Source organism: Neofelis nebulosa, chromosome 2 (genome assembly GCF_028018385.1).
Source record: "Neofelis nebulosa isolate mNeoNeb1 chromosome 2, mNeoNeb1.pri, whole genome shotgun sequence".
Taxonomy (NCBI): domain Eukaryota; kingdom Metazoa; phylum Chordata; class Mammalia; order Carnivora; family Felidae; genus Neofelis; species Neofelis nebulosa.
In genome coordinates, this window is record NC_080783.1 from 82,426,672 (window position 1) to 82,437,704 (window position 11,033).

An 11,033-nucleotide genomic window follows, 5' to 3' on the forward strand; every position below is an offset into this window, starting at 1 on the left:
TTGACAAATGCACACACTGTGTATCTATCACCTCCAACAAGAAATAGAACATTTCTATCTCCAAGAAAGTTTTCATGCTTCTTTCTTTTTAAAAAAATTTGTTCTTTTATTAGTTTTCTTTATTTTTGAGAGGCAAAGAGAGACAGAGCATGTGTGGGGAGGGGCAGAGAGAGAAGGAGACACAGAATCCAGAGCAGGCTCCAGGCTCTGAGCTGTCAGCACAGAGCCCAATGTGGGGCTCGAACTCACAAACCGTGAGATCATAACCTGAGCTGAAGTCAGTCGCTCAGCTGACCAAGCCACCCATGTGCCCCATTTTCATGCCTCTTTCAAGTCAATCCCATCCACCCATTCAGACAAAACCATGGCTTTGTTTTCTGTCACTGTAGATTAGATTTGTTTTTGGCTTCACATGAATGGATTCATACAGATACACTCTTCAGTGCATGGCTTCTCTCACAACATAATGTTTCTGAGATTTATCTCTATTGTTGTATTAGCAGTTCATTCATCTGTAATGCTGAGTTAACACACTGCTATTTGTTGATCTTTTCACCAATTAATTGACATTTGGGTTGTCTCCGGTATTTGCCTATAAATCAATCAACTGTAAATATTCATGTATAAGTCTTTTGTAGACATGTGTTCTTTTCTCCTGGGCTGGGATTGGAGTTGTATTGTAAATATATGTTTAACTTTATGAGAAACTACCACACAGATTTGCAAAGTGATCATACCATTCTACATTCCTACCCACAATGTATGAGCCTTCAGATTGATTCACATCCTCACCAACATTGGGTATTAGCAATTATTTGAATTCCAGCCATTTCAATGGATGTGATCTCTCATTCTGATTTTAATCCACATTTCCCTAATGGCTAATGACATTGAGCACATTTTTATGCATTTATTGGCCAATCTTATATCTTCTTTTGTGAGGTGTCTGTTTAAGTCTTTTGATCCTTTTTGGTATTGGGTTCTTTCTCTTTTGATCACTGATTTGTAGGCGTTCTTTCTATATTCTGGGTACAAGTCCTTCATCATATATTTGTGGATATTTTTTCTGTCGATATTATTGTGGATATTTTATATTTGTGGATATTGTGGATATTTTTTCCTAACCCTTGGCTTGCCATTTCATTTCCCTAGATTTTGTATTTAATTTTATTTCCCACTTCGTTTGTATATTTCAGCATGTTTCTTCAGTTGCCAACCCAAGCTCAAAGTAGAACATACCATTTATTGAGGACTTACCGTAGGTCCTCTCCTGCCCTAAGCTCTTGAATAGAGACCGTTGACCTCGCCTGCTACTCACCACAATTGTGGGAAGTAAATAACATCCACCGCATTGAATCAGTGCAAAAACTGAGGTTGAGTAAGTCTCCCAGTATCGCCCAGCCAGCATATGGCAGGCAGGCTTTAAAGCAGTGCTGTTCAGTGCTGGCTGCTTACTGAACTACCTGAACGGAGTTAGGGTAAAAATGACTCCCAGGTCTCAGCCTCAGGGATCCTGATTTAATTGGTCTGGGGAGGAGCTCGGCATGGGTATGCTTTAAAAGCTCCCCAAGTGACTCTAACATACAGAGAGCCTCTGATTTCAAATGTCATCCGTGTTCCCTCCTGACGCTATGAGCTTGGCTCCTGAAGATTGGCCTGCCCACCGGTGCAAAAAGAGTTAAGTGACAAGGCCTCCCCGGGGCCATCTCTCCGCATCATTTAGGGGCTGTGTGAAGAGAAAGCACGCCTGGCTGAGGCAGTGCTCACTGTGCAGACTGGAGATGATTTGGGTTTTAATTTAGGGAACTCTTTAAAATCTGTTTTCTCCTCCATCCCCTCCCCCTCAGGAGGCAGCATCCAGACATCAGCTCACAAAACCACGTCCAATTTTGGAGGCTGCAGCAATCTGGGAACCATCCAAGGTGTCCTTACAGACAGGCAGTCACAAGTCGGAAATGACGACTGCACAGGGGTTTTAATGTTGCATGCAAATCGTCTCTCTCCTGACAGTTTTCAACTTGCTGTCATTTAATGAGGCTTCCCGCTCTCTGAGGAAAGCTGGTACCAAGTGGGGGAGGATACTGCTTTTCTTTTCAGCATTCTACTTAGCTCTACATAGCTCCGTACTGCTATGGCTTTCAGAAGCTGAGCCGGGGTTCCTGAAAAGCCAACATCTCCGTTAAGTGGGAAAGGAGAGAGAGCCAGGGAGAGATAGCCTTCTCTAAAATAAGATCCATCTTGGTTTTTTTCTCCCTGTGATGTTTACAGCTCATAGCAATAAGCCCAGAAAATCCTTATGTGTTCTGGAATCAGAACCTCAGTGTCACTCAGTTGAGGCTAAGTCAGAGGAGAAATTTAATGTAATACTTTTGTGGAGCTTTGAAAATTACCATCATCATTTGGGTGTCAAAAACACACCGAGTGTGCAATACAGCATTGGATATTTTTTTTCCTGGCCCACAAGCTTTCACAGAGAAAATATGTAAGACTTGCTGAAGGGAAACAAAATGATCCACATCAGGACAGAATCTCTCCCCAGAGGGCTCAGGTGCCAAGCTCTGCAAAACAGGTTCACGTAAATTTCAGGAGTGGACACTAGGGTCATGGCCACCTCAGATGGTGGCTGATGCCTAAAGCACTGCATCTAGAGCAGTGGTTTTCAAAGTGTGGTCCCAGGGCCAACAGCACATACATCACCTGGGATCAACACGGTAGAAATGCAAATTCCTCCATCCCGTCCCAGATCTACAGTGCCAGAAACTTTGGGGCTGGAGCCCAGTGATCTGTGGTTTAATGAGCCCTCCAGTGATTCTGATGTCCCTTAAAGCTTAAGAACCAGTGATCTAGTCTGGACTCTCAAGAATCATTCCTGGAAAACTTGAGCCCTACTGAATTACAGGCAGGAGGCAGGCTAGAGAGGGCCTGCCTCAAGCATTTGAAGCATTTCCTCCTTGGTGTCAGTGGGAAAGGGGTTGGGTGGATGGTGAGAACTCCACCCAGAAGCAGAAGAAGCAGACTGACTGAGCAGAGAGCATCTTTTCTGGGGCTTGGGCCACCTTCTTGCGGATTCTCCCTGCGGAAGGAGGACACATTACAGTGCAATAACAAAGCAGTTCCATAAGTGGGTTCCCACCTTCCGTTTCAGGGATACAAGGTCTGCAACCTATCTAGAAGGGCGCCATGATGGGTTGGAGTTAGGGAGATGGGATGATGGGAAGGAGGAACAGTTTTTCCAGCCCAGAGAAAGGGGCCGCCTCTAGATCCACACGGGGCCAGCTGGATATCAGCCCTAATTGATTGTTGGATACAACCTGCACAACTAGATACAGCGGGACTGCTCAGGAAATAGCTGAACCAAGCAGAAACTTTCTTCTCAGAACAAAGAAGAGGTAAGAAGGAGGATGCCAGGGTTGGCGAGGAGGTGGATGAAAGGTGGATGAGCCCCAGAAGAGGGTAGTTTAAAGGTACCAAGATTTGTTTAAATCAGGTTAAGACATACAATCGCAGAAATGACCGTCACGAAGTTTGCTGTACTCACAGTCCGCTAGAAGCAGGAGGAGGGCCGCACCGTGCAAGGGGCCATAGCCAGAAGCACTGGAGACAGGAAGCAGACGGAAGAGCAAATGTGGACAAGGAACAGCCGTGGCCAGTCCAGCAGGCTTAGGATTGGCTAGTTTGAGTTGTTTCAGGGGGCCCCAGGGCACAGGGATGTCCCTAGCTGTCTGGATCCTGGTAGGTGATTACGGCAGATAAGTAGTGGCCCGGAATGTGAGAGCCCCTCAGAAGAGGTGGTTGGGTGTGGACTCTGGATTGGTTGGATCGTCTAGGAAAGACACACTTTCAGCGAGGAGTTCGTTGTTTGTTACCTTTGGGAATTGGGAGGGACAATCCCTCGGGGCTCAAAGCAGAAGAATACAGAGAATAAAAGATGTGGCTGATACACAGGGACAACTGAAGATCCGCAAAACCTGGCTGCTTAACTGAGCTACCACTCTGTTCCCAATCTTCTCTGACTGTGCTGTGCCGCCCGGCGGCCCCCGGCTCGGCATGGCTATCGAGCACTTGAAATGGGGTCAGTGTGACTGAAGAATTGCATTTTACTTTTTAATTAAATTTTAATCAATATGAATGTTAAAAACTAAAGCAGTATAAAATACTCTCCCCTTAAACAGGCGTAATGTGAGTGTCAAATAGCTCAGTTATTTGTGTATTGATTCCGTGTTAAAATGACAAGATTTTGGATATATCGGGTTAAATAAAATACACATTTAAAATGAATTCCACCTGTTTCTTCACACTTTTAAATGTGGCTACTGGGAAATTTAAACTTACAGATGTGGTTTGTGCTGTATTTTTGTTGGACGGTACTCGCCTATACACTTAGCAGTGACTGAAAGTAAAGTCAGTTCTAAATAGCAATAAAAGACTGGGCTGCCTGACAGGTGGGTGGTAACGAAGTAAACAACTGAGTGTGCCTTCCTCTTGTTGGGGGATGTCGCTCTGCGTACTGGGATTGGCATACGCTCATCAGGATGCAGGAGAAAGTGGTGGGGTAGCCGGAGATGTCGATGTGCCTGAAAAAGATTCATGCCCAAGCAATTTCTTGAGAGAGAGAAAACGACCTTCGTGCCTGCAGTCCTACAATATCCATAAAGCCCAGAAGCACTTTGCAGTATTCCCGGCTGCTGCAGTGCATAAGGGCTGCCAAAGTCCTCCCAAGACCCCCCCGCTCCTCTCTCCTGCCTCAACTGACATTCCCTGGACGGTCAGGTCTGGCAGAGGCAAGGAACACCAAAAAAGGATATGTAGAAGGACCAGATAAAGGCTTCTAAACAGCCTAGTGCCCACTGTGCTGAGTCCCTACTCCCAAGCAGCCCTCCACCCTGGGTGTTCTCGTGTGGCTGCCAGCCCTGGGAAGGTTCATGACTCACAGATATCCTCAAGGTTAGAATTTGGGGCGTTGTGGTTATAAATTAGTACAAGAGGTTTCTTGGCACTAGATCCAGGAGCCCTGGCTCTGTGTCAACTGCAGGCAATCCTCTCGGCTAATGGGAGGGGGGTGGTGGTTTGGATGGTGGGGTTATAAGGGGCCAAGGCTTCCTGGGTCAAGGACAGAGGCAGCAAAGGTGCTACGAGGGTCATTAATGGGAATCCAGACCTGCTGGGCAGCAGGCGTGGGGCCACATAGGAAAGGGTGACCTGGCATAACTCCAGAGGGTGAAATACCACAGCCATGGTATTTCCCACACATTTTTTTTAAGGGGAGAGGAGTACTGGTTCCATGCGTATATCATCTGAAGTTCTGGGTCACATCCTTTATTGAGCTGGGGGTGGGACCCCTTTGTGGGGGGCTCTCTTAAGATGGGAAAAGAGAGTTCTCTACATGGTCCAGAAGAAGGACTATTTTGAAAAGGGGAACAACCTTCTTTTTCCCACTGGTAGAAGCAATCCAATTCATTCAGTCCAACAAGTTATATTTTTGTGTCTAATATGTGCCAGGCACTGGCATACAAGGCACTTGAGGTCCCTCCCTGCCCTCTAGCAGCTTAGAAGCAGATGAAGTAACTGTGTAATGATTAAAGTGCAACTGTTGTGGGGTACCTGGCTGGCTCAATCATTAGAGCAATGTGACTCTTGATCTTGAGGTCATGAGTTCAAGCCCCATGTTGGCTGTAGAGATTACTAAAAAAATAAAATAAACTTTAGGAAAGAAGGAAAGAAAGCAAGAAAGTAAAGGAAAGACAAGAAAGAAAGAAAAAGAAAGAAAGAAAGAAAAGAAGGAAAGAAAGCAAGGAAGGAAAGGAAAGAGAAAGAAAGAAAGAAAGAAAGAAAGAAGAAAGAAAGAAAGAAAGAAAGGAAGGAAAGGAAAGAGAAAGAAAAAGATGGAAAGAAAGAAACGAAGGAAGGAAGAAGGAGTAGGCAAGTGTTGTGAAAAGGAAGTAAAGAAAAGGTAGTCTCACTGGAGAGCCTCATCAGAGAAGGCCTCCTTGAGGAGTGTAAATGTTAACAACCCAAGGGGGAGCTTAGGGCAGAGGAGAGTTTTTCTAGCTGAGAGATTTGCACACACAAATGTCTAGATGCAGGAGAGAGCCTGGCTTGCCGTGGATTCAACACATTCAGCTCTAATGTGTGGATTTATTAGCCACACTACAGCCAGATGTGTTTTGGGCATGATTGTACCATCTTGATCTGCCCCAGAAGTTACAAAGACAATTACATGCAATAGTTCTCATTTGTTTATTCATATAGCATTCATGGGGCATCCACAGTGTGTCAGGCACAGGACCTCATTGTTAGAAGGCAGCAAAGAGCCAGAGAACCCAAGGGATGGATGTAGGTGCAGAACAGGACAGAGCTGGGAGAGCTGTGGGAAGGAGAGGGAATCGAGGGAGAGGGTGTTCACTTCTGAGACTGTGACCTTCCTGCCTTGAGAGCATGAAGTGGTAAGCAAAAGGCCCTTGGCAAACAACCCCAAGAGACTGGAGGAGGAAGATCATAGTATCTCTCCTTTTCTTGCTTCCTACACTTCACCATTTGTCACGTGCTAGAAATTCTGCTTCCTTATCATCTCGTGTCTTGACCCCATCTCCACTGTCAGCTCAGAGTCCCATTAATACCTGACTAGACTAAAACCAAAGCCTAAAGCAGCTTATTAAAACACAAGGATCAGAAGAGACCAAGAAGTATAACCTTGGTCTTGAAAACAGACTGGTTAGCGTGATCACTGCCCAGCAAGGACAGGATGAATGGTTGGTGTGATGGGGCAGATGGTGCCCATGGCATTTAGTTGGCTGAGCTACACTGGAGGAAGGTGGAGGCAACCACTTCGAAGTAAGTGCAGAGAGGAGCATGGAGAGCTTAGGGTAGAGGTGAGGGTAAAGGAAAAGTGAGGGTATCTGTTGGTGTTATGGGAAAAAAAAAGCAATAAATTAATGAAGAAATCATGGTTTTACAAGTAATTTACAATAGCAACAAAAACCATACCTGGTGATAAGACAAAGAATAAATATGTGAAGATATTTATGGGTAAATTCCATCCAGTTGATCCAAGATTCGATACAATTCCAAGCAAATCACCTACAGAGGTTTTCTTAAGAAAACACTGATTCTAAAGTTCATCTGGAAAGAAAAGTTGCAAGAATCACGAAGGTTACTTAGAAAATGCTTTCTTGAATCTACTAAATACCAAGAAGTATTAAAAACTACAACTTAAAAAAAGGTGGGAAGAGGGATTAAAGTTATGTGTTCCAACAATGTTTAAATAATAAAACCAGCAAAGATGGGAAACAGCTGGGAACAAAGGACATCATGTACAGTAACATAAGCTTAAGTACTTTTAGTATAAAAGGGTAAAAGCAAAGAAATGAATTACTGACTAAATTGGGTGATGGAGAACAGAGGGTCAGTAGGGCAAAGAAGACACAAGCTAATTAAATTGTATTCATAGTAGGGAACCAATAGGCATTGATTAAAGAAAGAAGGAACTAAGCCTATTACATAAAGACAGACATGCAAAGGGAACCACCAAAACAAGAAATGGAAGCCTTTCTAAACACAAAGAGAACCACAACAAAAAGAACCAAAAAAAAAAAAAAGACCGCATAATGAAACGAACACATATACATGCATAGACATCCATAAACATTCATGCAAACATTAAACATAAAATAATATAAAATAACCAAGACAAACATCTCTCTCATATCAAAACATGTAAATGGACTCAAATTACTCAAAAGCAACGCACAACTCTATGCTGTGGCAAGAGACATACCCAAAACAACGTGAATGATAACGATCGTGAATAAAGAGGTGGGCAAAGCTGAGCTGCCACATGTCAGTGGAAATTGTGAGTGGACAGCTCCAAGGACCCATTCCTCCTTAGAAATGCCAGAAAATTAAGGGAAAATTTTGAGAATCAACCTTGTCAACTATGGAAAACAAAGATTTGCAGGATCCAAGCGAAACTTGTATCAAGGAAAAGGCAACCTAGGTGGCTCAGTCGGTTAAGCATCTGACTCCTGATTTGGGCTCAGGTGATGATCTCACAGTTTGTGAGTTCGAGCCCCACATCAGTCTCTGTGCTGACAACATGGAACCTTCTTGGGATTGTCTCTCTCTCTCTGCCCCTCCCCTGCTCACACACTCTCTCTCTCTCAAAATAAATTCACTTTAAAAAAGAAAAGAAAAAGGCAACCTAAAATTGGTAGAAAAGCTTTGTGATGTTTTCATTTGCCCTTGTCCCACCCACCTCTGTGGTATATCTATGGACTTGAAGATGGTACGTCGTGTTCCCAGTGTAGGACTCGGGTACCCGGTTCCAGAAGTAGAGCGAACCTTACTCGCAAAGAATTATGTCTAGTCTAACCTGTCTGAAGGACTGACACAAGGTGTTTGTTTTGCCTAACTTGCAACTTGCTCAGGGTTGGAAGGGTTGTGGACATTTCTTGAAAATGTCATAATGCAAATCAGTTACCTGCATCGATATGGGGCAAACGATTATGGTTGAAGTATGCAATACAGGGTCAAAAGTCTGGGGTGGACAAGCTGGGGAGAGACTTTCTTTGGGAAATTAAGGGCATTCAAAAGGATCCTTTCATACCAAGGAATTTAGAAAGCCATGTGCATGCCCAGGGCAGAACACATGCCAGAAAAGACCTGAGAAGAACCTAAGTTTTCACCTCTGGCTGATCTCTTGGTTTAGTGAAAAGAGGAAGTGAAGACTTAAAGCAGAGATGTAAATGGACTGGCTAAACTTCAATACCTTATAACAGAACACCTAGTCAGAATAAGGGAATGGAGAACTGTAACATTCTATAAATACACTAAACTTACCAGACACCTATAGAACACTCCCCCAAGAGCGGAATACACACTTTTCTCAAGTACACAGGGAACATACACCATAAGAAACCAAATATTAAGCCACAAAACACATTTTAATAAGTTCAAAAAGAGTTAAATTGTACAGTGTTTTCTCTGACAACAGTTGAGTAAAACCAGAAATCAGTAACAGAGGGAAAACTGAAAAATTAACCAGGACTTGGAAATTGAACAACACACTTTTGAACACGATAAAACTTTAGCTATGTTGACAAAGAAAACATAGAGAAGACACTAACTAAAATCAGAAATGAAGGGGTGCCTGGGTGGCTCAGTTGGTTAAGCAACCAACTCTTGATTTTGGCTCATGTCATGATCTTACAGTGGTCGGATTGAGCCCTTTGTTGGGTTCCACGCTAAGCGTGGATCCTGTTTGGGATTCTCTCCATCCTTCTCTTTGTCCCTACCTCGCTTGTGTGTGCTCTCTCTCTTCCTCAAAATAAATAAATAAACTTTAAAAAATTAGAAATGAGATAGGACATTACTACTCATCTCACAGAAATCAAAAGGAATGTAAGAAAATACTACAAACAATAGTATACCAACAAATTAGATAACCTACATGAGATGGACAAATTCTTTCTTTTAAACATTTATTTATTTATTTTGAGAGAGCAAGAGAGAGAGAGAGAGAGAGAGAGAGAGAGAGATAAGGGGAAGGGCAGAGAGAGATGAAGAGAGAATCTCAAGCAAGCTACATGCTCAGTGCAGAGCCCAACACAGGCTCAGTCTTACAACCATGAGATCACTACCTGCACCGAAATCAAGAGCTGGAGGTTCAAGTGACTGAGCCACCCAGGCGCCGGGGACTAATTCTTACAAACACATAAAGTACCAAAATTGACACAAGAAGAAATTAAAAATCTGGACAGATCAGAACAAGTAAGGAGATTGAATCAGTAATAGAAAAGTCTCCCAAAAAAGAAAAGTCCAGGACTACACAGTGTCATTGGTGAATTCTACCAAACATCTGAAAAAGAATTAACACAGCTTTTTTCAACTTCTTCCCCAAACTGGAAGATAGAACACTTCCTAATTCATTCTATAAAGGTATTATTAACCTGCTACCAAAGCTAGACAAAGATACCTCAAGAAAACTGTAAACCAATATACCTTGTGAGTATAGATGCAAAAATTCTCAACAAAGTGTTAGGAAACCCAATTCAACAGTATGTTAAAATGATTGTATAGCATGACCAAGTGGATTTATTTCAATACAAGGGTGGCTCGGCATAAGAAATTCAGTCAACATAATAAACAACATTAATAAAATTACAGGGGGGAAAAATCTCAACATAAGATTATCTCAGTTCACACAGAAAAGGAATTTGACAAACGCCAACACCCTTTCATGATAGAAACACTCAGAAAACTAGGAGTAAGAGGGAACTTCATCAATATCATAAAGGGCATTTATGGAAAACCTACAGCTAATACCACACTCAGTGCTGAAAGACTGAAAGTGTTCCTTTTAAGATCAGGAACAAGATAAAGATGCCCACTTTCGCCACTGTTATTCAGCATTGCACTGGAAATTCCAGCCAGACGTAAGTAGGCAAGGAAAAGGAATTACTTCAATTGGAAGGGAGAAGTAAAACTATCTTTATTCATAGATGACATTATCCTAAATATTGAAAATCTCAAAGAATCTACAAAAATAACTACTAGAGCTTATAAAAAAAATTCAGCAAAGTTACAGGATCTAAAATCAACATGCAGAATCAATTATATTTCTACACGCCAGCAATGAACAACCCATAAAGGAAATTAAGAAAATTCCTATTATAATAGTGTTCAAAAGAATAAAATACCTAGGAATAAATTTAACCAAGAAAATGAAAGACTCGAATACTGAAAACTACAAAACATTGTGAAAGAAATTAAACACCTAAATAAGTGGAAAGACAATCTATGTTCATGGTCTGGAAAACTTGATGTTGTTAAGATTGTAATACTAGCCAAAGAAATCTCCAGGTTCAGTGCAGTTCTTATAAAAATTCCATCACTGTTTTCACAGATATGGAAAAGCCAATCCTCAAATCCTCAATTATGGAATTGTAAGGGCCTCAAATAGCCAAAACAATCTTGAAAAAGGAGAACAAAATTGGAAAACTCATTTCCTAATTTCAAAACACATTGCAAAGCAATGT